Source organism: Balaenoptera ricei, chromosome 5, assembly GCF_028023285.1.
Source record: "Balaenoptera ricei isolate mBalRic1 chromosome 5, mBalRic1.hap2, whole genome shotgun sequence".
In the NCBI taxonomy this organism is placed as follows: Eukaryota; Metazoa; Chordata; class Mammalia; order Artiodactyla; family Balaenopteridae; genus Balaenoptera; species Balaenoptera ricei.
The window spans coordinates 93,508,807-93,535,189 of NC_082643.1; the positions used below are offsets into that span (position 1 = coordinate 93,508,807).

At 40.3% G+C, this 26,383-nt stretch overlaps 1 pseudogene; it reads right to left on the bottom strand.

The window, feature by feature from the left end:
* The window catches only part of LOC132366569 (cytosolic beta-glucosidase-like), a 138,474-nt pseudogene extending 114,812 nt beyond the window's left edge, over positions 1-23,662 (bottom strand).
* Between the last annotated feature and the right edge of the window lie 2,721 nt (positions 23,663-26,383).

Below are 26,383 nucleotides of genomic sequence, written 5' to 3' on the forward strand. Positions count from 1 at the left end.
GATAACTGCCTCAGTTTTGTAGAAGTTGGAAAGACCCACTTTCTAACTTTCTCCAACCCAGCACAAACCTTTAGCTCTGACTCTTAAATGGGCAGAGCTAAAGAAACTGAATCGCTGAATGCTTTCTTTTTTAAAAAAATATATTTACTTATTTATTTATTTGTGGCTGCATTGGGTCTTCATTGCTGCACGTGGGCTTTCTCTAGTTGTGGCTAGCGGGGGTTTCTCTTGTTGTGGAGCACGGGCTATAGGCACGCGGACTTCAGTAGTTGTGGCACGCAGGCTCAGTGGTTGTGGTTCGTGGGCTCTAGAGCGCAGGCCCAGTAGTTGTGGCACACGGGCTTAGTTGCTCCAAGGCATGTGGGATCTTCCCAGACCAGGGCTTGAACCCGTGTCCCCTGCATTGACAGGTGGATTCTTAACCACTGTGCCACCAGGGAAGTCCCCTGAATGTTTTCTTACCCTCTCAAAATCTACCACCTCTGCAACTCCTTCCCATAATATTACAACTCAGAATGCTAACCCCCCATTCCTTGAAACAATATACTGTCTTCACCACTGGGCTGGTTGCCTTTTGTTGCTGTGTTTCTTGTGGGTTTTATCACATTGTGTTACCCCTCAGTCACTAATAATTTTCATGACATTGATCATGTAATCCATCACCCAGCCTCTATAAAATAAAGGATGCACATCTATGTTTTAAAAACCATGTTCCCTGGAGAGGAGTCAGGAGTTGACAAGAGGGGAAGAAGCAGTAAAGAAGGGAACACTGGGTGGATAGGCACATGTTCTCCCACTCTTCTCTTCAACCAGAGATGCTCCATCTGTATCTGCTTTATTAAAGTCCTGAGTTAGATTTTCCTTGAAAACCGAGTTCTGCTGCATTAAAAAAAATGTTTTAACACCACTGGACTGGAAGTTTCCTCAAGTTCTTTCTAGTCATCCTCATATTCTGGAAGAATGTCACATCCTTATGGGCTCTTCTGAGTCTTTTAAATTCTTCTACGGCACATAATCCAGACTTTGCAACCTGCTCCTTTTCTGTTTCCCTCTATAACCCTATTTCAAGAATTCTCTTCCTTTATGACTTGAACTATCAGCTACACACTGAAAACTAACAGCAAATCAAATCCGAAATGGAAGTATGAATCGTCAGTGACTTCCCAGGCATTTCCCTTTAAATACACTAAGGGACTCTCAAATCCAAATTGAACCTATTATATATCTACCAGACAAATTCCAAACTTGCTCCTTCTCCAGTGTATTTTATTTCTATTCATAGCATCATCAGCCAGAAAGTTACCTAAACTGTTATCACAAGAGTCACCTTAGTCTTCCTCCTACTTCCTTCATGCCCTACATCGTACTTATGAACGTATCCTTTTGGTTCTCCCTCAGTGATGTCTTTTTCTGCTTTTTCTCCATTCTGTCCCCTCCACCCAAATTCAGGACTTCATCATCATCTACCTCATCTATTGCAATAGCCTAACAACTGTTCCTTTGCTTCCACGCCTCCTTCCTTCAGTTCATCCTCCACACTGCAGTCAAAACTCTTCTAATATACAGACTTGATCATAATACTCCCTGTGCTTAAGAATATTTTGTAGGTCCCAAGAACCTAGAGCACATGATCCTAACACCAACTCCTTAGCCTGGTACCTTATGTGCATCAAGACATGGACCTATCTACCTCTCTGTCTTCAGGTCCTACCATTCACCCTGTTATCAGAAAACATAGCCTGTGGCAGAATTTCTCAAGGCATGAGCCATCCACAACATAATCACACAGAGCACTTACTAAAAAATGTAAATTCCTGGGCCCCATCTGTAAATACCACTATTATATAACCTGGTACTAGGCCCCCAAAGCTACATTGCAACAAGAACTCCAGGTGATTCTAATACATTCTAAAGTATTAGAATTCTAAACCCCTTTGCTAAATGTGACTATATTATTCCCCAAATATAACATAAGCATTCATACTTTTGATCCTTGACTCAAAATGTTTTCTCTGCTAATATGCTCTTCCTTGTGTCTTTCCCTGAAAAACAAAACAAAACAAACTTCCCCTTAAAAGCTCAATTTAGATGGCATACCATCTTCCCCAGTTTTATTCTTGTATCCCCACTCTTCCCACCTATGCTCCAACATCATTTTGTTTCTTCTACTGCTAGAGTTGTCACCTGATATCATAATCATTTATATGATGCTCGACCTCACTAGAATGTTGGATTCAAATGATCATTCTATTTACCTTTTACACCTCCAGACTCTAGTACCCAAATATCTAATTGGGAAGAACTACATAGTAGTAATTCAAATAAATATCTATTCAATTTAACTTTAACTACTAATTCATGCCAGGGGACCCAGGTCTCCAGGTACAACATGGAGACAGAACTTTTCTGAATCTTCTTACATAATTTCTCTCCAATTATTTCTTGGAGAAAAGAAATCTCTAACAAGAGAAAAGTCATCATCTAACAACAAGCCAACTGTATCATAGGTTTAGTATAGTTGTACCTGGTCTTTCTTGGAGCCACAGAGAGTGTATTGAGATGACCCTGGAGGATGTTTGGCCCAGCTATATAGTTTCTATGCTGAGAACTCTTCCATTTTCCCTTCATCAAATCAACTGGGCAACAAGAATGTATTGTGTGCCTACGTTTGCCAAGTTCTTGCACTACAAAGAACCAGAGGATACACTAGAGCCCTTACCATCTCCATCCCCATGTCTTGTTCTTCACACAAGCACAATAAGCAATGGCCAAAGCCACTTTGTAATATTCCACCTTTCGAAAGAGCCTTAGTCTCCTACACTCTGGTGCAGAGTGGCTGTCGTGCATCCCTAACCTGCGCCTGCCACCTAGACCTGGATGATAATTTATACAATATATGAAGGAATGGACCATCAAGAGAAAAAGTTGCTCTTTCAAAGATCCCCAAGTATGCATCTGTATGAAGGACTACAATGACTCCAAAGGAGGATTATTGTCTTTAAATAATGCACATTTTTCCCCAAGTCTCAAAGCCTGTATTTAAATGATTATTCACGGGAGCTGTGGGAGATTTTAAGCCTTAGCTTGGCAATTCCCAACATAAAAATGGATAATGTTTCAAAACCCTTGTTTATGAGTCACCTGCCCAGAAACTCACCATTGCCTCTTACATTATGTTCCAAATTCCCAGGCCAACTCCCAAAATCTATTTATCTCATTGTACACCTGAAAGTCATTCAGTGACACCAATCCCTATTTACAACATTGCTCCTTTGAGAATATGTCCTCTAAATTCCCAGTCAAGTGACACGTAAATGCGTTTCTCCCTGCATGCAGGGATGCACTGGGAAAGAGGAAAGGATGAAAATGAGAAGGAGGTGAGATTAGATATTTCCAGAAATCAGAATCCTGTTAATCTTACACAAACATGCAAGAAATGCCCTTCTCCACGTGGTTATTGCTCATTAGGGACAAAGAATTATAGCCTCCATTTTCAAGAGAGAGATTTTCAGAATTTGAAGTAATTCCCACCCACTCCTTGCTACCTAGTTGAAACATAAACATGGTTATAAGAGAATTTGACATTGAATCTGGAACTGCCCAACCTCTTGCCTATATTTTCAATTTTTCCCCTAACTCCATTAAGTACATGCTGTGGTTAGCATACATTTTTAAACTGGTACATCATAGGATATAGTCTCCTATTTGGAATCAATTTAAAACCAAATATATTTACTGTTACAAAATATAAAATAGGCTCTTTTAGATTAAAAAAGAAGAATATTTAGCTTGGTTTTTTTTCTATTATCAAAACGTAAAGGATTTTTAAAATCTCATTTATTTTGTCAATTGGTTCTGCTTAGCACTCTTCAGCTTGGTCCATTCTCAATTATCCATGGTAAGGAAGGCGGATCAGTGGCCTGGATAATCTAAAACAGCAGACAATTTTAAAAGCCCTTGTATTTGGCCCAGGCATACTTTACAATCAAACTCTGCTTATCCACACTAATGAAAGGAAGAGCAGGCACCTTGAGAAAGATCCAAAGACAATACAGATCTGCTCAGCTGGTTTAGGGCACCTCAAGGCAGAGGCCCACATAGCAGAATCAAAGGAAAATAACAGGGGCCCCGCTGCTCCCTTGCCATCTGAAATACAAACACTTAGCTATAATATCCATCTTAATACCATATCAATCCATATCAATACCTCTCATGATATTAGTCATCCTTAAAAGCATGGAGCTATGTCCAAATGCCCCCAGGTAAAAGACATATTATCCATGTTGTTCCAAATAGTTAATACAAGAATAAATTGTTCATAGGTACTAAAAGCTTCTTTGGGGGGTTTCCTTTGCCACACCCCACTCCCAGCCCCTTACTATCTCTACCATGCTCACATAACACACTTAGAAGAGTAGCATAAAGGATGACGATGAAAGAGGCAGTATGCTGCAGTAGGAAGAGATCCAGCCTGGAAGTTAGGAAGCCTGGATCGGTGTCCTCTGTTGGTCTCTGCTCATGCCAGAAGTCAGGTATGCACTCAAGCAGAGGGAACAGTGCGTGCAACAGTACATGAAGGTCATGGCACATTTAAAGAATTACTTGTGCTTCATTTTGGTCAAAGAATAAGATACAAATGAAGAAGAAACAAGGGATAAAACTGGGGAAGTAGTCAGAGGTAAAATTACAAAAGGTTTTTTTTATGCCATGCAGGATGTTCAGAAATAATTCTGTAGAAGGTAAGAGGAAAATTAAAAATTTTTAAATAATTGTTAAAACTTATTGAACACATACAGTTTGCCCAGTACAAATGTTCTAAGCATTCAATGTTCATAAACACATTTAATATTTACAACAACCCTGAGATAGACACCCTTACTGTTCGCATTTTACAAATGAGGAAAAAAGGTATGCAAAGCTTAGCTATCTCCCAAGGTCATACAACTGGTAAGCAGTGGAGTCGGGGTTCAAACCTAGTCTGTTTGATTTCAGAGCTCATGCTATCTCTCAAGAAATGGAATGGTGTGGTCGGAATTTTAAAAGACCATGCTGGAGCAGTGTGCCAAAGAGATTGGAGGAGGGGAGGGAAGGAGAATTTAAGACAAGAGGTGGTGAGTTCTGGAACTAAAAGAAAGGAAGTAGTAATGGGGAAGAGGGGTGTAATCAAGAGGTTTAGAGGAGATAGAACAAAAAATAATTGATTAAATAAAGGAGAGATTAAGAAGAAGGGTCTAGCATGAGTCCCATACTGTCTGGGACACTGTGTGACGACCTAATAATTTTTGAAGAATCGCTAAAGCTTTGCACCAGTGAACTTACCTGGAAAGCAACTCCTACCAGATGGGCAGGCCCAGGAAGGAACAGCATAAATAATGCCTTTTTTTTAGTACAATGCTGGCACACATTCATCCAAATAAACAAATGTTCCATCCTAACTGATGAATTTAGTGGTGACAAAATAATTTATGTACAGATTTGTATGACAATATATAGAACGCTACTCCAAACAAATGTTTGAAATGCAGCAAATTTTCTCTTATTTTTCAAAGACACATAAATTTACTCACATTTAGGTTTCTATGTAACATCCATGTGTATAGAAAGATAGAGAAGGAAGAAAGGGCACCAGAAGAGGAGAAAAGAGACAGATGTGTTATAGCCTATCAGGATATTTGTAAGGGTCTTACAGAAACCAAAACCATTTACAGAACGTACCTATTAAGGTGAACGGAAGTGCATGAAAGTCTGTGAATGTATAGAAAAAGTACATACTCAAAATCTGAAAATACCTCTCTGGCTGATTTTTTATTTTGCTTTTTTTTTTTTTTTTTGCTTGTTTGTGTATTTTAAATATTCTACAATTATTTTTTAATACATTCATAGTACAAATAAAAATGTTTTTCCTAAACATGTGATAAGCATCCATTCTGTACCTAGAACTTTGCCTATAGAAAAGAATACACAAGCAGGCAGACTGTTATCAATAAATAACCGACATGTACCAACAGTGATGGCAGCAGATACATTTCAGCACTGCCCACGAAGCCAGCGGAGGTACCCGGAAACTGGGTACATGGAGAATCTGTGTGTCCAGGATAAAGGGAGGTAAGAAATGATGAAAAGTGCAAATGGCTTAGAGCAGCTGACCCCAGAGGCAGGCACCTAGACATATGGCCTTTCTTGGTCATAGTACCCCTCCTCCGCTACAGCTTTCCTCACCCTGTCTCAATATTTCACTTTCTCTTGTTACATTGCCTAAAATGCCATCAATTCCATGTTATCTCATCCTCTTTCTAAAAAGCATAAGACTAGAAAATTTCCAGAGGTTGGATGTGTTACTGATAGAGAGGAGGATAAGGGTAAGAAAAAGACAGGGAAATACACTTGTTAACTGTGAATAAAACTGCATGGTTTATAAGGTACTTTTGTTATATAAACACATATTAATAAGCACTTCCAGTTCAAGATAGGGAGTGCAGTGGACATACTTAATTCCTCTCCCTCTCACAACCCCATTGAAATGACAGTAAAAATTTTTTTTTAAAAAAGTTCCACAACAGAGCTGAAAACAAAAAAGCCCCCAAAGAATATCACATTGACTAAAGTATTTCTGGCAAATGGAAAGAAACTAGGGCTGAGTCGTCTGAGAAACTAAAGCAAAGGATTGCAACATATACTCACACACTGAAGACGGCTGGTAAGGATTAAGAGGGGCTGCCCTAGAGAATCTGCAGGTCAGCCACTGCAGAGAACACAGCAGGCTCAGAGCAGTCATCACGGTAATTAATTAAAGGATTATCTAATGTACTATTGGCCTGACTGGTTCCTCTCCCCCATAAACAGAGCAGTTAGTGCTGCCTTCACCCCAGGTGGAAGTTCCAAGAAATGATTAATAAAAGTGAGAGATGTGACGGGGCAAGATTGCTATCAAGGACACTGAGACAGTAAAGAAAAGTAGCATAAACTCTAGAACTAAACGTGAACTTGAAGGGTAGTGTAGATGGGAAACAAAAGTCAAAAGCAAACAGACAGAGAAAGACAAATACTGTATGATCTCACTTACATATGGAATCTAAGAAAACAGAAAAACCAAATTCATAGAAAAAGACATCAGATTTGTGCCTTCCAGAGATGGGAGGTGGGGGGAGGGGGGATTGAATGAAGGTGGTCAGAAGGTTTAAACTTTTAGTTTATAAGATAAATAAGTACTGAGGATGTAATATACAACATGATGACTACAGTGAAAGCTGTTGCATGCTATATATGAAAGTTGCTGAGAGTAGATCCTAACATTTTGCATCAAAAGTAAAAAACTGTTTTCTTTTTTTCTTTTTGTATCTAAAGGAGATAATGGATGTTAACTAAGCTTATTGTGGTAATCAACTGACAGTATATATGTCAAGTGGTTATGCTGTACACTTTAAACTTATAAGGTGCTATATGTCAATTATATCTCAATTAAACAGAAGAAAAAGAAACAGACTTAATAAAAACACTTTTAAAAAGCAAGGGACTTCCCTGATGGTCCAGTGGATAAGACTCCATGCTCCCAATGCAGGGGGCCTGAATTCGATCCCTGGTCGGGGAACTAGATCCCGCATGCATGCCACAACTAAGAGTTCACATGCCACAACTAAAGAGTCTGCATGTCACAAGTGAGAAGTCCACATGCTGCAACTAAGAGTCCACATGCCACAACTAAGATCCCTCGTGCTGCAACTAAGACCAGGTACGAATTGGGAGATTGGGATTAACATATATACACTCACTATTGATACTAGGTATAAAATGAGAACCTACTGTATAGCACAGGGAGCTCTACTCAGTGCTCTGTGGTGACCTAAATGGGAAGGAAATCCAAAAAAGAGGGGATATGTATATACATATTGCTGATTCACTTTACTGTGCAGTAGAAACTAACACAATATTGTAAAGCAACTAAACTCCAATAAAGATTTTAAAAAATAAGAAAGAAAGAAATGTTAAGTAAAATGTTGGGAAAAAATAAGTATAAATAAATAAATATTTTTTTAAAAAACTACACAAGTGGTAGTCTCTCAAAGGTTGTTTAAAAAATTAATAAATAAAAAGCAAACAAAACATTCTTTCTTAAAGACCCCATTATCTGGCAATTATTGAGATCTAAATCTTGGCTCCCTTCCTTCATACACATAGTCCATTATGAGAAGGCTGACTGTCAACAGGCCCCACCCACTTACACAGAACCCTGCTTCTTTTAGGGTCAGCACTGTTTCAGTTCAACAGAGTTACTTAACTTCAAAGGAAGCCTAACTCAGTTACTGCTATCAACATATTCTTTCATTCAAAAACATAAACGGGTATTCAAGGATCACCAGCCATTTGAAAAAAACAAATAGTGTAAAACATATGGACCCAAATAAACAAAAAATCCAAAGGTTTCAAAGTGATATAAAAAGAAAGAAAGAAAAAGAAAAAAAAGACTTAATTTTTTTAACTAGCATTCTTTTTTTTTTTTTTTTGTTGCTACAGCTGCTGCCATTAACAGCTTTGACTGATAGGCTGCATTCGTCTTAATTTTTTATTTATTTATTTATTTATTTATGGCTGTGTTGGGTCTTAGTTTCTGTGCGAGGGCTTTCTCCAGCTGTGGCAAGCGGGGGCCACTCTTCACCGCGGTGCGCGGGCCTCTCACCATCGCGGCCTCTCCTGTTGTGGAGCACAGGCTCCAGACGCACAGGCTCAGTAGCTGTGGCTCACGGGCCTAGCTGCTCCGCGGCATGTGGGATCCTCCCAGACCAGGGCTCGAACCCGTGTGTCCTGCATTGGCAGGCAGATTCTCAACCACTGCGCCACCAGGGAAGCCCCTTAACTAGCATTCTTAAAAAGATTCGAGGGTGACTATATCTGAAAAAACAAATTGACTTCCTGGAAACTAGGCAATCAAAAAATAAGAATGTGTTCCTAAAACTTAAAAATATGATCGCCATAATTAAATATTCCATAGAGATACTGAAAAATAGAATGAACAAAGCTAACATCCAAATTAATAATCTGGAAGAAAAAGTTGAGGAAATCACCTCAGATCCAAAGAAGTACAAAACATAAGAAAAAGCTCTCCAACACTTATCCAATGAAATTTCAAAAAAAAGAGGTGAGCATTAGGAATTTTGCGGGTGAGAAATCTGAGGCTTGAAGAAATTAAGTGATTTGACTCTCTAGTAGTTCACAAATAGAGTCTGATATATTCCAGCTGTGTCCCACTCATAAGCCTGAAGCTAAAATTCAGTCAGTTCATGGAAGTGTGCCCCCAGTGATTGATTACAGCTGGCACCCACTCTGATTAGTTAATGTGGGTGCCAGGCTAGTCAAATCAGTTGTTGACAGCTGGCCACTACTCTTAATGGTCAATGAAGATGCTGATGCTAGTCTGTCCCATACCAGTTGTTTAAGGCTGGCATCTACTCTCAGTTAAGGCAGGGGCCGGTCCAGTCTACATCTATTGTTTACAGTTAACATTGGATTGGCCAGTGTATCAGCTGATGAATATCTGAATATCATCCCTGCCAAAGCCCATACTCGTTCAATGATGCCTACATAATTTCATGGTACATTCAAAAAGAAGGGGCAACTTTGAGTTTTTGTGAATCTCAAATTTGAAACTGGGGGAAAGAAATAAGGGTCCTTTCTGTCATCTCAACTTTGTGAGAAGTTTCATGAATAAAGTCTCACCTCTCTTCTTCCTTTTTCCTTACACATCAAGAAATAAATGACCATGCTTTTAAGCCTGCTCCCACTCCTTTCTTAGGTGGTCCACACAAAGGGCAGACCAATCTGGTGAGCCCCATTCTAGAAAACTACCAAGGGCAGCCAAGAGATTAAGTCCCAGACTGGAATGTTTCCTCCAAAGAGTTTAGTAGGAACTAGGAACCAAGACACACTGCCAAAATTGGTTGAACGGAGAAGGCAAACAGGAAGCAATCTAAAGAAATATGGGGCTTGTGCTGACATCTACAGCAGGTAGATAAAACGTGTCTCTAGCTCAGGTTTGAATGGACCAGTTCAGTTTTTAAAAGGTACAGAGAAGAAACAGCCTGGATAGAATCACTACAAACTGTACCTAAAACCAAGAAATTCAGCTGCTTTGTTTATTCTCCCACTTTTGTATGTGCAAAAATAACCCCAAGTTTCTCAACTATAGCATTCCATCTTTGACACACCAAGACAAACAAATGGCTAAAGTTTGAGGCCAGCCTCAATATCTGCCAACATAAAGTCAAAATCCAAGTTAAATCAAAGTCCCAACATTACATTGATATCCAGTTCAGCATGCAGGGATGATAACAGCATTCATAAAACTGAGGCCTTTGCCTCCTTAAAAACCACAAACTCAGGGTTCAAGATGGCAGAGTAGAAGGACATGCATTCACTCCCTCTTGTGAGAGCACCAGAATCACAACTAACTGCTAAACAATCATCGACAGGAGGACACTGGAACTCACCAAAAAAGATGCCCCACATCCAGTGACAGGGGAGAAGCTCCAATGAGACAGTAGGAGGGGCACAATCACAATAAAATCAAATCCCATGGCCGCTGGATGTGTGACTCACAAACTAGAGAACAATTATACCACAGAGGTCCACCCACTGGAGTGAAAGTTCTGAGCCCAACATCAGGCTTCCCAACCTGGGGGTATGGCAACGGGAGGAGGAATTCCTAGAGAATCAGACTTTGAAGGCCAGTGGGATTTGATTGCAGGACTATGACAGGACAGGGGGAAGCAGAGACTCCACTCTTAGAGGGCACGCACAAAGTACTGTGCACATCAGGACCCAGGGGAGGGAGTGGTGACCCCAAGGGAGACTGAACCAGACCTACCTGCTAATGTTGAAGGGTCTCCTGCAGAGGTGGGGGCAGCTGTGACTTACAGTGGGGACAAGGACACTGGCAGCAGAAGTTCTGGGAAGTACTCCTTGGTGTGAGCCCTCCCAGAGTCTGCCATTAGCCCCACCAAAGGGCCGGGTAGGCTCCAGTGCTGGGTCGTCTCAGGCCAAACAACCAACAGGGAGGGAACTCAACACCACCCATCAGCAGACAAGCAGATTAAGGTTTTACTGAGTTCTGCCCATGAGAGCACCACCCAGTTCTACCCACCACAATTCCCTCCCATCAGGAAGCTTGCACAAGCCTCTTAGATAGCCTCACCCACCAGAGGACAAACAGCAGAAGCAAGAACTACAGTCCTGCAGCCTGTGGAACGAAAACCACATTCACAGAAAGACAGACAAAATGAAAAAGCAGAGGACTACGTACCACATGAAGGAACAAGATAAAACCCCACAAAAACAACTAAATGAAGTGGAGATAGGCAACCTTCCAGAAAAAGAATTCAGAATAATGATAGTGAAGATGATCCAGGACCTCAGAAAAAGAATGGAGGCAAAGATTGAGAAGATGCAAGAAATGTTTAACAAAGACCTAGAAGAATTAAAGAACAAACAAACAGAGATGAATAATACAATGACTGAAATGAAAAATGCCCTTGAAGGAATCAATAGCAGAATTACTGAGGCAGAAGAACAGATAAGTGACCTGGAAGACAGAATGGTGGAATTCACAGTCGTGGAACAGAATAAAGAAAAAAGAATGAAAAGAAATGAAGACAGCCTAAGAGACCTCTGGGACAACATTAAATGCATCAACATTCGCATTATTGCGGGGGGGCAGGGTGGGTCGGTCAAAGAAGTAGAAGAGAGAGAGAGAGAACACAAGAAAATATTCAAAGAGAATATAGTCAAAAACTTCCCTCGCATGGGAAAGGAAATAGCCACCCAAGTGCAGGAAGCGCAGAGTCCCAGGCAGGATAAACCCAAGGAGAAACACACCAAGACAAATAGTAATCAAATTGACAAAAATTAAAGACAAAGAAAAATTATTAAAAGCAACAGGGGAAAAATGACAAATAACACACAAGGGAACTCCCATAAGGTTAACAGCTGATTTCTCAGCAGAAACTCTACAAGCCAGAAGGGAGTGGCAGGACATATTTAAAGTGATGAAAGGGAAAAACCTACAACCAAGATTACTCTACCCTGCAAGAATCTCATTCAGATTTGACAGAGAAATAAAAAGGTTTACAGACAAGCAAAAGCTAAGAGAATTCAGCACCACCAAACCAGCTCTACAACAAATGGAAAAGGAACTTCTCTAAGTGGGAAACACAAGAGGAGAAAAGGAACTACAAAAACAAACCCAAAACAATTAAGAAAATGGTAATAGGAACATACATATCAATAATTACCTTAAATGTGAATGAATTAAATGCTCCAACCAAAAGACAAAAGCTTGCTGAATGGATACAAAAACAAGACCAATATATATGCTGTCTACAAGAGACTCACTTCAGACCTAGGGACACATACAGACTGAAAGTGACAGGATGGAAAAATATATTCCATCCAAATGGAAATCAAAAGAAAGCTGGAGTGGCAATACTCATATCGGATAAAATAGACTTTAAAATAAAGAATGTTACAAGACACAAGGAAGAACACTACATAATGATCAAGGGATCAATCTAAGAAAAAGATATAACAATTATAAATATATATGCACCCAACATAGGAGCACCTCAATACATAGGGCAAATGCTAACAGCTATAAAACAGGAAATTGCCAGTAACACAATAATAGTGGGGACTTTAACCCTCACTTATACCAATGGACAGATCATCCAGATGGAAAATTAATAATGAAACACAAGCTTTAAATAACATAATAGACCAGATAGATTTAATTGATATTTATAGGACATTCCATCCAAAAACAGCAGATTACACTTTCTTCTCAAGTGCACAGGGAACATTCTCCAGGACAGATCACATCTTGAGTCAAAAATCAAACCTTGGTAAATTTAAGAAAATTGAAATCATATCAAGCATCTTTTCCAACCACAAGGCTATGAGATTAGAAACCAATTACAGGGGGGAAAACGTAAAAAACACAAACACATGGAGGCTAAACAATACCTTACTAAATAACCAAGAGATCACTGAAGAAATAAAAGAGGAAATTTTAAAAAATACCTAGAAACAATTGACAATGAAAACATGACAACCCAAAAACTATGGGATGCTGCAAAAGCAGTTCTAAGAGGGAAGTATATAGCAATACAATCCTACCTCAAGATACAAGAAAAATCTTATATGAACAACTTAACCTTACACCTAAAGCAATTAGAGAAAGAATAAAAAAACCCCAAAGGTAGCAGAAGGAAAGAAATCATAAAGATCAGATCAGAAATAAATGAAAAAGAAATGAAGGAAACGAGAGCAAAGATCAATAAAACTAAAAGCTGGTTCTTTAGAAGATAAAGAAAATTGATAAACCATTAGCTAGACTCATCAAGAAAAAAAGGGAGAAGACTCAAATAAACAGATATAGAAATGAAAAAGGAGAAGTAAAAACTGACAATTCAGAACCACAAAGGATAATGAGAGATAAGCAACTATTTGCAACTATATGTCAATAAAATGGACAACCTGGAAGAAATGGACAAATTATTAGAAAAGCACAGCCTTCCAAGACTGAACCAGGAAGAAACAGAAAATATGAAAAGACCAATCACAATCACTGAAATTGAAACCGTGGTTAAAAATCTTCCAACAAATAAAAGTCCTGGGGTAAATGGATTTCCCCACCCAAATCTATCAAACATTTAGCGAAGAGCTAACACCATTCCTTCTCGAACTCTTCCAAAATATAGCAGAGGGAGGAACACTCCCAAACTCATTGTATGAGACCACCATCACCCTGATACCAAAACCAGACAAAGATGTCACAAAAAAAGAAAACTACAGGCCAATATCACTGATGAACATAGGTGCAAAAATCCTCGACAAAATACTAGCAAACAGAATCCAGCAGTACATAAAAAAGATCATACACCATGATCAAGTGGGGTTTATCCCAGGAATGCAAGGATTCTTCAATATACGCAAATCAATCAATGTGATACACGACATTAACAAATTCAAGGATAAAAACCATATGATAATCTCAGTACATGTAGAAAAAGCTTTTGACAAAATTCAGCACCCATTTATGATAAAAACTCTCCAGAAAGTGGGCATAGAGGGAATTTACCTCAACATAAAAAGGCCATATATGACAAACCCACAGCAAACATCATTCTCAATGGTGAAAAACTGAAAACATTTCCACTAAGATCAGGAACAACACAGGGTTGCCCACTCTCACCAGTATTATTCAACATAGTTTTGGAAGTTTTAGCCACAGAAACAAGAGAAGAAAAAGAAATAAAAGGAATCACCAAATCAGAAAAAGAAGTAAAACTGTGACTGTTTGCAGACAACATGATACTCTACATAGAGAATCCTAAAGATGCTAGCAGAAAACTACTAGAGCTAATCAATGAATTTGGTAAAGTAGCAGGATACAAAGTCAAGGCACAGAAATCTCTTGCATTCCTATACACTAATGATGAAAAATCTGAAACAGAAATTAAAGAAACACTACATTTATCACTGCAAAAAAAAGACTAAAATACCTAGGAATAAACCTACCTAAGGAGAAAAAAGACCTGTATGCAGAAACAATAAAACACTGATGAAAGAAATTAAAGATGAAACAAACAGATGGGGAGATACACCATGTTCTTAGATTGGAAGAATCAACATTGTGAAAATGACTATACTATCCAAAACAATCTACACATTCAATGCAATCCCTATCAAACTACCAATGGCATTTTTTCACAGAACTAGAACAAAAAATTTTACAATTTGTATGGAAACACAAAAGACCCCAAATAGCCAAAGCAATATTGAGAAAGAAAAACGAAGTTGGAGGAATCAGGCTCCTAACTTCAGATTACACTACAGAGCTACAGTAACGGTACTGGCACAAAAACAGACATATAGATCAGTGGAACAGGATAGAAAGCCCAGAGAAAAGCCCATGCACATATGGTCACCTTATCTTTGATAAAGGAGGCAAGAATATACAATGGAGAAAAGACAGCCTCTTCAATAAGTGGTGCTGGGAATACTGGACAGCTACATGTAAAAGAATGAAATTAGAACACTCCCTAACACCATTCACAAAAATAAACTCCAAATGAATTAAAAACCTAAATGTAGGGTAGACACTATAAAACTGTTAGAGGAAAACATAGGCAGAACACTCTGTGACATGAATCACAACAAGATCCTTTTTGACCCACCTCCTAGAGAAATGGAAATAAAAACAAAAATAAACAAGTGGGACCTAATGAAACTTAAAAGCTTTTGCACAGCATAGGAAACCATAAACAAGTCAAAAAGACAACCCTCAGAATGGGAGAAAATATTTGCAAATGAAGCAACTGACAAAGGATTTATCTCCAAAATTTACAAGCAGCTCATGCAGCTCAATATCCAAAAAACAAACAACCCAATCCAAAAATGGGCAGAAGACCTAAATAGACATTTCTCCAAAGAACATATACAGATTGCCAACAAACACATGAAAGGATGCTCAACATCACTAATTATTAGAGAAATGCAAATCAAAACTACAATGAGGAATCACCTCACACCAGTCAGAACGGCCATCATCAAAAAATCTAGAAACAATAAATGCTGGAGAGGGTGTGGAGAAAAGGGAGCCCTTTTGCACTGTTGGTGGGAATGTAAATTGATACAGTCACTACAGAGAACAGTATGGAGTTTCCTTACAAACCTAAAAATAGAACTACTATACAACCCAGCAATCCCACTACTGGGCATATACCCTGAGAAAACCATAATTCAAAAAGAGTCATGTACCACAATGTTCATTGCAGCACTATTTACAAGAGCCAGGACATGGAAGCAACCTAAGTGTCCATTGACAGATGAATGGATAAAGAAGATGTGGCCCATATATACAATGGAATATTACTTAGCCATAAAAAAAACAAAATTGAGTTGTTTGTAGTGAGGTGGATGGACCTAGAGTCTGTCATACAGAGTGAAGTAAGTCAGAAAGAGAAAAACAAATACAATATGCTAAGACATATATATGGAATCTAAAATTAAAAAAAAAAAAGGTTCTTATGAACCTAGGGGCAGGACAGGAATAAAGACGCAGACATGGAGAATGGATCTGAGGACACAGGGAGGGGACAGGGTACGCTGGGATGAACTGAGAGAGTGGCATGGACATATATACACTACCAAATATAAAATAGATAGCTAGTGGGAAGCAGACGTATAGCACAGGGAGATCAGCTCAGTGCTTTGTGACCACCTAGAAGGGTGGGATAGGGAGGATGGGAGGGAGACGCAAATGGGAGGGGATATGCGGATATATGTATATGTATAGCTGATTCACTTTGTTATACAGCAGAAACTAACACAACAATGTAAAGCAATTATACTCCTATAAAGATATTTAAAAAAAAAAACAAAACTATCCAACCTTACACCTAAAGGAACTAGAGAAAGAAGAAAATACAAAACCTAAAGTTAGTAGAAGGAAAGAAATCATAGAGATCAGAGCAGAAATAAATGAAATAGAAAGAAAGAAAACAGTAGCAAAGATCAATAAAACTAAAAGCTGGTTCTTTGAGAAGATAACAAAATTGATAAACCTTTAGCCAGACTCATCAAGAAAAAGAGGGAGAGGACTCAAATCAATAAAATGAGACATGAAAAAGGAGAAGTTACAATGGACACTGCAGAAATACAAAGCATCCTAAGAGACTACTATAAGCAACTCTATGCCAATAAAATGGACAACCTGGAAGAAATGGACAAATTCTTAGAAAGGTATAACCTTCCAAGACTGAACCAGGAAGAAACAGAAAATGTGAACAGACAAATTACAGGTAATGAAATTGAAACTGTGATTACAAATCTTCCAACAAACAAAAGTCCAGGACCAGATGGCTTCACAGGTGAATTCTATCAAACATTTAGAGAAGAGCTAACACACATCCTTCTCAAACTCCTCCAAAAAATTACAGAGGAAGGAACACTCCCAAACTCATTCTATGAAACCACCATCACCCTGACACCAAAATCAGACAGAGATACTATAAAAAAAGAATATTACCGACCAATGTCACTGATGAATACAGATGCAAAAATCCTCAACAGAATACTAGCAAACAGAATCCAACAACACATTAAAAGGATCATACACCATGATCAAGTTGGATTTATCCCAGGGATGCAAGGATTCTTCAATATCTGCAAATCAATCAATGTGATACACCACATTAACAAATTGAAGAATAAAAACTACATGATCATCTCAATAGATGCAGAAAAAGCTTTTGACAAAATTCAACACCCATTTATGATAAAAACTCTCCAGAAAGTGGGCATAGAGGGAACCTATCTCAACATAATAAAGGCCATATATGACAAACCCACAGCAAACATCATTCTCAATGGTGAAAAACTGAAAGCATTTCCTCTAAGATCAGGAACAAGACAAGGGTGTCCACTCTCACCACTATTATTTAACCTAGTTTTGGAAGTCCTAGCCATGGCAATCAGAGAAGAAAAAGAAATAAAAGGAAGCCAAATTGGAAAAGAAGAAGTATAATTGTCACTCTTTGCAGATGACATGATACTATAAATAGAGAATCCTAAAGATGCCACCAGAAAACTCCTAGACCTAATCAATGAATGTGGTAAATTTACAGGATACAAAATTAATGCCCCCAAATCTCTTGCATTCCTATACACTAACAATGAAAGATCAGGAAGAGAAATTAAGGAAACAATCCCATTCACCATTGCAACAAAAAGAATAAAATACCTAGAAATAAACCCACCTAAGGAGGTAAAAGACCTGTACTCAGAAAATCATAAGACACTGATGAAAGAAATCAAAGATGACACAAACAGATGCAGAGATATACCATGTTCTAGGACTGGAAGAATCAATATTCTGAAAATGACTATACCCAAAGCAATCTATAGATTGCTTGCAATCTACAGAATGCAAGTCCTATCAAATTACCAATGGCATTTTTTATAGAACTAGAACAAAAAATCTTAGAATTTGTATGGAGACACAAAAGACCCCAAATAGCCAAAGCAACTTTGATGGAAAAAAATGGAGGTGGAGGAACAGACTCCCTGACTTCAGAATATACTACAAAGGTACAGTAATTAAGACAATATGGTACTGGCACAAAAACAGACATACTGATCAATGGAACCAGTTAAAAAGCCCAGAGATAAACTCACGCACCTATGGTCAACTAATCTATGACAAAGGAGGCAAGGATATACAATGGAGAAAAGACAGTTTCTTCAATAAGTGGTGCTGGGAAAACTGGACAGTTACATGTAAAAGAATGAAATTAGAACACTCCTTAACACCATACACAAAAATAAATTCAAAATGGATTAAAGACCGAAATGTAAGACCAGACACTATAAAACTCTTAGAGGAAAACTTAGGAAGAACACTCTTTGACATAAATCACAGCAAGATCTTTTTTGACCCACCTCCTAGAGTAATGGAAATAAAAACAAAAATAAACAGATGGGACCTAATGAAACTTAAAAGCTTTTGCACAGCAAAAGAAACTATAACCAAGATGAAAAGACAACCCCCAGAATGGGAGAAAATATCTGCAAACAAATCAACGGACTAAAGGTTAATCTCCAAAATATATAAATAGTTCATGCCTCTCAATATTAAAAAAACAAACAACCCAATCAAAAAAGGGGCAGAAGACCTAAACAGACATTTCTCCAAAGAAGACATACTGATGGCCAAGGGGCACATGAAAAGCTGCTCAACATCACTACTTATTAGAGAAACACAAATCAAAACTACAATGAGGTATCACCTCACACCGGTTAGAATGGGCATCATCAAAAAATCTACAAACAATAAGTGCTGAGAGGGTGTGGAGCAAAAGGAACCCTCTTGCACTGTTGGTGGGAATGTAAATTGATACAGTCACTATGGAGAACAGTCTGGAGGTTCCTTAAAAAACTAAAAATAGAATTACCATATGACCCAGCAATCCCACTACTGGGCATATACCCTGAGAAAACCGTAATTCAAAAAGACACATACATCCCAATGTTCATTGCAGCTCTATTTACAATAGCCAGGTCATGGAAGCAACCTAAGTGTCCATCAACAGACGAATGGATAAAGAAGATGTGGTACATATATACAATGGAGTATTACTCAGCCATAAAAAGGAACGAACCTGGGTAATTTGTAGAGATGTGGATGGACCTAGAGACTGTCATACAGAGTGAAGTAAGTCAGAAAGGGAAAAAGAAATACTGCATATTAACAAATATTTGTGGAATCTAGAAAAATGGTACAGATGAACCAGTTTGCAAGGCAGGAATAGAGACACAGATGTAGAGAACAAATGTATGGACACCAAGGGGGGAAGGGGGGGAATGAATTGGGAGATTCGGATTGACATATATACACCAATATGTATAAAATAGATAACTAATAAGAACCTGCTGTATAAAAAATTAATTAATTAAATTAAATTTATAAAAAATAAAAGACAAAAAAAAAAAAGAAACCCACAAACTCAGATCACATCAGGAGGCCTTAACGGAGTAGTTTGGACTTTGCTTATGATTCGCAGGATTTTGCAGAGCACATTCACCCCTTAAGAGATCCTCCGTGAAATCACTGTTAGGTACAAGCTCATAAGAACTGTAGAATCAGGTCCTACATGTTATTTTCATAGCCCCTCCGTGGGCTACTGAGGAAGTAAACAAAATGCCACTGAGCTACCTGCTGTTTTGGGCCTCACATTCCCTGCAGCCAAAAGCATAGGCAGAGTCAGTTTCACAAAGGGTTAAAAATCATGGGAATTTTTCTGTACTTTAAAATATTGCATGAAACTCACTCCTGTACGAATGATGATCATCTGCAGTTTCTTCCCTGCCTCTTCATCTAACAAATACATTTTTACAGGTTTTACAATATTCTTTACAGCTCACGTAAAACACATAATTTTCCTCCTGCTTATATCACTTGTTTATTATTTATTTATTAGATTTATATGGCGTTTTCCTCCAAAAGGCACTACACAGCCAACCCTGATGTAATAAACATTACATTAAACTCTTCTTAAAAACCATGGTCAGGGAAGAGGCCAGCATGAAGGCCCAAGAGACACGGACAGGAAGAAGGAAGAGCCATGGGTCTGGTGAAATATGCAAGCAAGTAGTCAGTATATTAGGAGGCCCAGTGACCGGAAGGCCTGTCCTACTTTCTGGTCACTCTACCCACAAAGACCGTGACAGTGCCTTGATTAAAAGTAACAGGGCCCAAATATCTCTATTTCTGTGTGGGAGTGGGCGTGGGTCTGTAGGGGAGTGGGGAGGGGGTGGAGTATTATAGCTATATCTCCGGGCTCCGGAGAGGATGTCTGAAAACAAAGATACCTACACAGACAATGTGTTTTGAAAATCTCTGGAAAAAGATAAGATAGTGATGTTTTATAACAAATCACCGAGATAGATTCTTTCTGTATAAATACAATTCATGCTCAATCCTCAGTTCTGCTGAGCGTCCATGACTTCCAAAGGCTCTGTAGACTTTCAGAGGCCAGGGAAGCTCAAAAGTGCAAAGATTCTCAAAATCAAAAAGCGACAAGGTGACTTCAGCTTTTAAATTCCGGGCCGCATTGATTTGACAAAGCCACGTGTTGACGTCCTGCATGTGTGATCCTCGCCGTGGTGGAAGGGGTAGCTAAACAGTAACTCTCTCAGCCGCTGCTGGAAGATCAGGACAAGAATGAGCAAGAAGGGAGTATAGTCTTACTTGTGGTCCAAAGAAGAAAGGACCATTCCCAGGAAATGCAGCAGATGAGGTAGCTCTCCTATCAGTACAGAGTGGGAGAGAATCCAGCCAGGAGAAAGAATAACATCATCATCATTATTATTATTACTAGTAGTGGTAGCAGTAGTGCTGTTGTTATTGTTAATTTCGTGGATATCATGGCCCAGGCACTCTTGTGCTCCAGTTATATATGCTGACCTCTTTAATCCCCAGAACAAACCTACAGAGTGGGCATGACCGTTTTCCTAGTTTTACAAATAAGGACTCTGAGACTTAAATAAGTTATTTGCCCAAAGTCACTCAGCTAGTAAGTGCTTGAGCTAGGATTCAAACCCAGCACAAAAGGATAGGTAAGAAAACCAAGGAAACATATAAAAGGCATCTGTGCATGGACAAAAAGAGAAGGGAAGATCAATTTCCCTTCTGAAAGCTGTTGTTAGAGGGTTAACAGCACAATAGCAGGTTAGGGACAACAAATAAAGACCTTACAATAAGTCAGCAGCAAGCCCAGGGCAGACAGAAGAGGTAGAGCAATGCGGAGACCCTGTGAAGAGAGGAGCTCAGAAAGGACCAGTAATCTTATCCCCGGGGCTGAGTGAGCAGGATCTGAAACCCACCGTGTTGTCTTGTATAACTGACTGTGTGCTTCAGCCAAGTTCACTGTGGAGTTCTAAAGTGATTCATTCTCAGTAGCCCGTTTGCGACCCTCCCCCACCTAAATATAAATACGATGCATTCAGCACTTACTGAGCATCAAGCATTTAACACACGTCATCTTATTTAAACCTCACAGCAGCACTATAAATTAGATACCATAATCACCCCCATCTTACTGACAAGGAGGCACAGAGAAGTTGAGTAAATTGCTCAAAGTCATACAGAGTTAGAAAAAGGTAGAGATGGACCCCCAGTCTAGCGAGTCTGGCTCCAGAACCCAACTTCCTAGTTTTCCATGCTGTGCACCTTCTAGAACCTGATTCTGTGCACGGCAACCCCCTCTCAGTTCTGTCTGATCTCTCTTCTGAGAAGCAAACTAGCCAACGTCCTGTCTCTTGTTTTCACTACTAGAAGGCCAGCTTCATCAAGTCACCCACCCTGACCAAGTGAAAATTATCTGGGAAAAAATGTAGAAGATACCATAGAGAGAGAAAAAAGTGACGTGGAATCCCTATTAACCTGGACATTCCCAGACATTCTTTTGAAAGTGCTTTGTATCACAGAGCATATATGTGTCATAACATACATAGTCCCCATGGAAGATGTCTTCTACATGGTGGTTGTTGCAATTATCACAGCAGAGATTGCTCATTCTCATTTCTGGAGGTCTGGGAAATGGCAGCTGAAGCTGGGAATCATAAGCATCATAAGCAGCATGGATTATGCCAGGATCAACCTGCACTCTGTCTAGAAAAACCTTCACCACCTTCAAATGGCTCCCTCCTTCTCGCCCTTAAAGTTTTAGATTAAATGACAGCAATTCAGAGATCCTCCTAAATCAAAACCTGTTATCACCCTAGCACTTACCATAAGCAGTCATTATATCTTTTATTAATTTACTTGTTTTTGTTGATGTATTTGTTTTCTAGGGATGCCATAATAAAGTACCACAAAAGGGGTGGCCTGAACAACAGAAACTTAATCTCTCTCATTCCTAGAGCCTAGAAGTCCAAAATCAAGGTTTCAGCGGGGTCATATTCCCGCTGAGACTCTTGCTAGAACCCTTCCTTGCCTCTTCTAGCTTGCGGGAGTGGCCATCGGCCCTTGGTGTTCTTTGGTTTACAGCTGCATCACTTGAGTCTCTGCCTCTATTGTCACATGACATTCTCCACATGTGTTTCTGTGTCCAAATTTCCCTCTTCTTATATGGACACCAGTCATATTGGATTAAAGCCCCACTCTACTCCAGTATGAGCTTACCTTAACTTAGCTAATGACATCTTCAGATGGCTAGTTCTGGCCCCCCGAAGTGTGAGAGAATACATTTCTGTGTTTAAGCCTCCCAGTTTATGGTCATTTGCTACAGCAGTTCTAGGAAAATGCTGCCAGAAATTCTCTTAGCTTTATTTATCCCTGGGTTTCCACATTTATTTGACCAAATAAATATTTTCCCATGATAGCTATTAACAATCCCAGATTCCTTAGGTGGAGAATATATATAGGAAAAAGCTAATCTAATCTTCCTATTGTACGAAGAAACTGAGACTCGAGGAGGAGAGCAGATTCACAAGCTCATGCCTGGCAGGCTGGAGACCAGAACTCAGACCTCCACCTCCATTCTGGGTGCTCTTTGCCATCTCACAGTTCATTCTCAGCCACCCAGGAAATGCGGGTGCCTTGAAATAGAACAGGGAACCTCTCCCAACTGAAGAACATCCTTCAGTGATGTCTCTTGTACTCCCTGAAGGTATTTAGTCAATATTTTTCTAACCAATAGGAGAAATTGTTATCATTTTCAGGGAGGTTATGGGAAATGTGTTCAAGAAACCAGTGATGAAAGCAGCTGGTCCAGTGTACACTGATGTCTCACATAAGCTGGAACGGACCAAAATTACAGCCGCAGCGGGGTCTTCAGCCCCTCGTCACCACCACCCTTGTGCCTAAGGAAAGGGACGTGGGAAGCAAGTCTCTTCTATGTGAAAAGGGATAGTTTCATTTATGCAGTTATGGGCTCTTCAGCCCTTTTCCTTCTCTTCTTTTTGCCTCCTCACCCGACCTTCTTCCCCAGACATACAGAATCCATAAGAAGTAAGCCATCCCAGCTCTGGAGAAGGGGAAGAAGCTTCTCCTGCCTTCCACTTGATAAGCTGAGGTGACTGCACCCCATCCAAATCCTGCAGGAAAATCCATGCTTTCAGAAGACGGCCGACCGGAACACTCAGGCAACAGAGCGGCACCCTTCAGGCAGGGGAGTCCAGCAGCTGTGCAAACAGTAAGTGAACTCTCACCCTGACCGAAGTCTCAGAATGCAAACGAGTATGCAAACAAGAAGGGAGCCTGATTAAAGCATCCCACTTGACTGGCCACAGCCTTGATTTGAAGCCAAGACACTTGGTTCAGGGGGACCATTTATACTGTTCTTCTCCGGACACTCCCCGATTTTTAACAGAGTGGGGACAGACCAGGTCCCTGCTTTGGCAGGGCACCCATTCATCTAATCTTTTCCCTTTTAATGAAACACATGGACATTGTTTTTAAAAGTCACATAATCCTACTAGAACTTTCCCTTGGCCAATTCCTCCCAATTCCTTATCCCCACTCCCTAGAGGTCACCATTTTCAACTGTTTCTTCTGATATTTATTCCCATGTTGTCAAATAATAGGCTGAGATTGGTGCCTCTTAATTTGTTTTTCAATTTTAGGTAGTAACTATTGGCTTCTGGATATAAGGGTGGAAGATCCTAGCATGTGTGCTCTCTCTCTCTCCACTTCCTCCATCTACCCAACGTGGTTAGATTACCTCTTCTGTTTAAATAAATATTCGATATTTACATGAATTTGACTGTGTATGGCTCAAAGCTGAGCTGTGTAGTATACCATGCTTACAGGCAACTTTTCATTTTCTCCAGGGTTCATCAACTGTCTGGATTTTATATTTAAATTCCTCTATTCTTGTCACTAATTTATCCCCAAACAGTCTGACAGGACAATGAATCCATGTTTAAACACCTCTGTTTGCTTGCTGCACTCTGCACTGTTTGTTTCTGAGGCAGCCACAGAGCTATGTAGTCTTTAACTTCCCTCACCAGTCTCCTGGGCTTTCTCCCTCTTTTGTTCCTTTCCCTTTTTAGAGAAACAAATCATTGAATAACTTTCTGATAAAATGGGCATGGGAGGCACGTTTTTTGAAACCCTGCAGTTCTGCAATTATCTTTATTCTAATGTCATCCTTGATATGTAGTTTGGCTACTATGGGATTTTAGGATAGAAATAATTTTTATTCGGAATTTTGAAAGCATCGGTTTACGGTTTTCTAGCTTCCAGTGTGGCGACTGAGAAGTCTGATGACAATCCAAGTCCTAGTCTTCCATATGTCACCTGTTTTGTGCCCCAGCCCACCCTCCCTGCTCCCCAAGCTTCTGTTTCTGAAATTTCACAGTCACATGCTTGATGTGGAATTTCTCATCCACTGTGCCAGCCACTCAGCCTGTGGACCGTAGTCACGCAGGATGTTGACAACAGGGGAAGCTGGGAGAGGGATACACGGGAATACTCTGTACTATCTCTGAAACTTTTCTGTACAACTAAAATTCATCCAAAATTAAGTTGTTGCTTTTAATGCCTGTGAAAAGAGGAATTAGGAAAAATCAATGTGAGGAGAGTTTCTAATTCAGTTCCCCTAAGACAGCAGTAATTCATCCTACACTGTGTAATGACAGAAACACAAGATTGGAATGAGGTATAACTAGGTTGAAATCCTACCCTCTCCAATTATCCTAATCCTAAGAAGAAAGAAGAGGTTAACTATCAAAGGAAATGAGGGAAGATATTTAAAGTGTATGTGTTTGGGGAAATAAACGTTAAAAATACAGGGCGGAGAGGCTTCAAGATGGCGGAAGAGTAAGACGCAGAGATCACCTTCCTCCCCACAAATACATCAGAAATACATCTACATGTGGAACAACTCCTACAGAACACCTACTGAACACTGGCAGAAGACGTCAGACCTCCCAAAAGGCAAGAAACTCCCCACGTACCTGGGTAGGGCAAAAGAAAAAAGAAAAAACAGAGACAAAGAATAGGGATGGGACCCGCACCAGTGGGAGGCAGCTGTGAAGGAGGAAAGGTTTCCACACACTAGGAGCCCCTTCGCGGGCGGAGACTGCGGGTGGTGGAGGGGGGAAGCTTCGGGGCCACGGAGGAGAGCACAGCAACAGGGGTGCAGAGGGCAAAGCAGAGAGATTCCCGCATGGAGGAGCGGTGCCGACCAGCACTCACCAGCCCGAGAGGCTTGTCTGCTCACCTGCCGGGGCGGGCGGGGCTGGGAGCTGAGGCTCAGCTTCGGTCGGATCGCAGGGAGAGGACTGGGGTTGGCTGCCTGAACACAGCCTGAAGGGGGCTAGTGCGCCACGGCTAGCTGGGAGGGAGTCCGGGGAAAAGTCTGGAGCTGCCGAAGAGGCAAGAGACTTTTTCTTACCTCTTTGTTTCCTGGTGCGCAAGGAGAGGGGATTAAGAGCGCCGCTTAAAGGAGCTCCAGAGATGGGCGCGAGCCGCAGCTATCAGCGCGGACCCCAGAGACGGGCATGAGATGCTAAGGCTGCTGCTGCCGCCACCAAGAAGCCTGTGTGCAAGCATAGGTCACTCTCCACACCTCCCCTCGCGGGAGCCTGTGCAGCCCGCCACTGCCAGGGTCTCGTGATCCAAGCACAACTCCCCCGGGAGAACGCAGGGCGCGCCTCACGCTGGTGCAACGTCACGCCGGCGCAACGTCACGCCGGCCTCTGCCGCCGCAGGTTTGCCCCGCCTCCATACCCCTCCCTCCCCTGCGGCCTGAGAGTCCCCGGAGCAGCTGCGCCTTTAACCCCGTCCTGTCTGAGTGAAGAACAGACGCCCTCAGGCGACCTACACGCA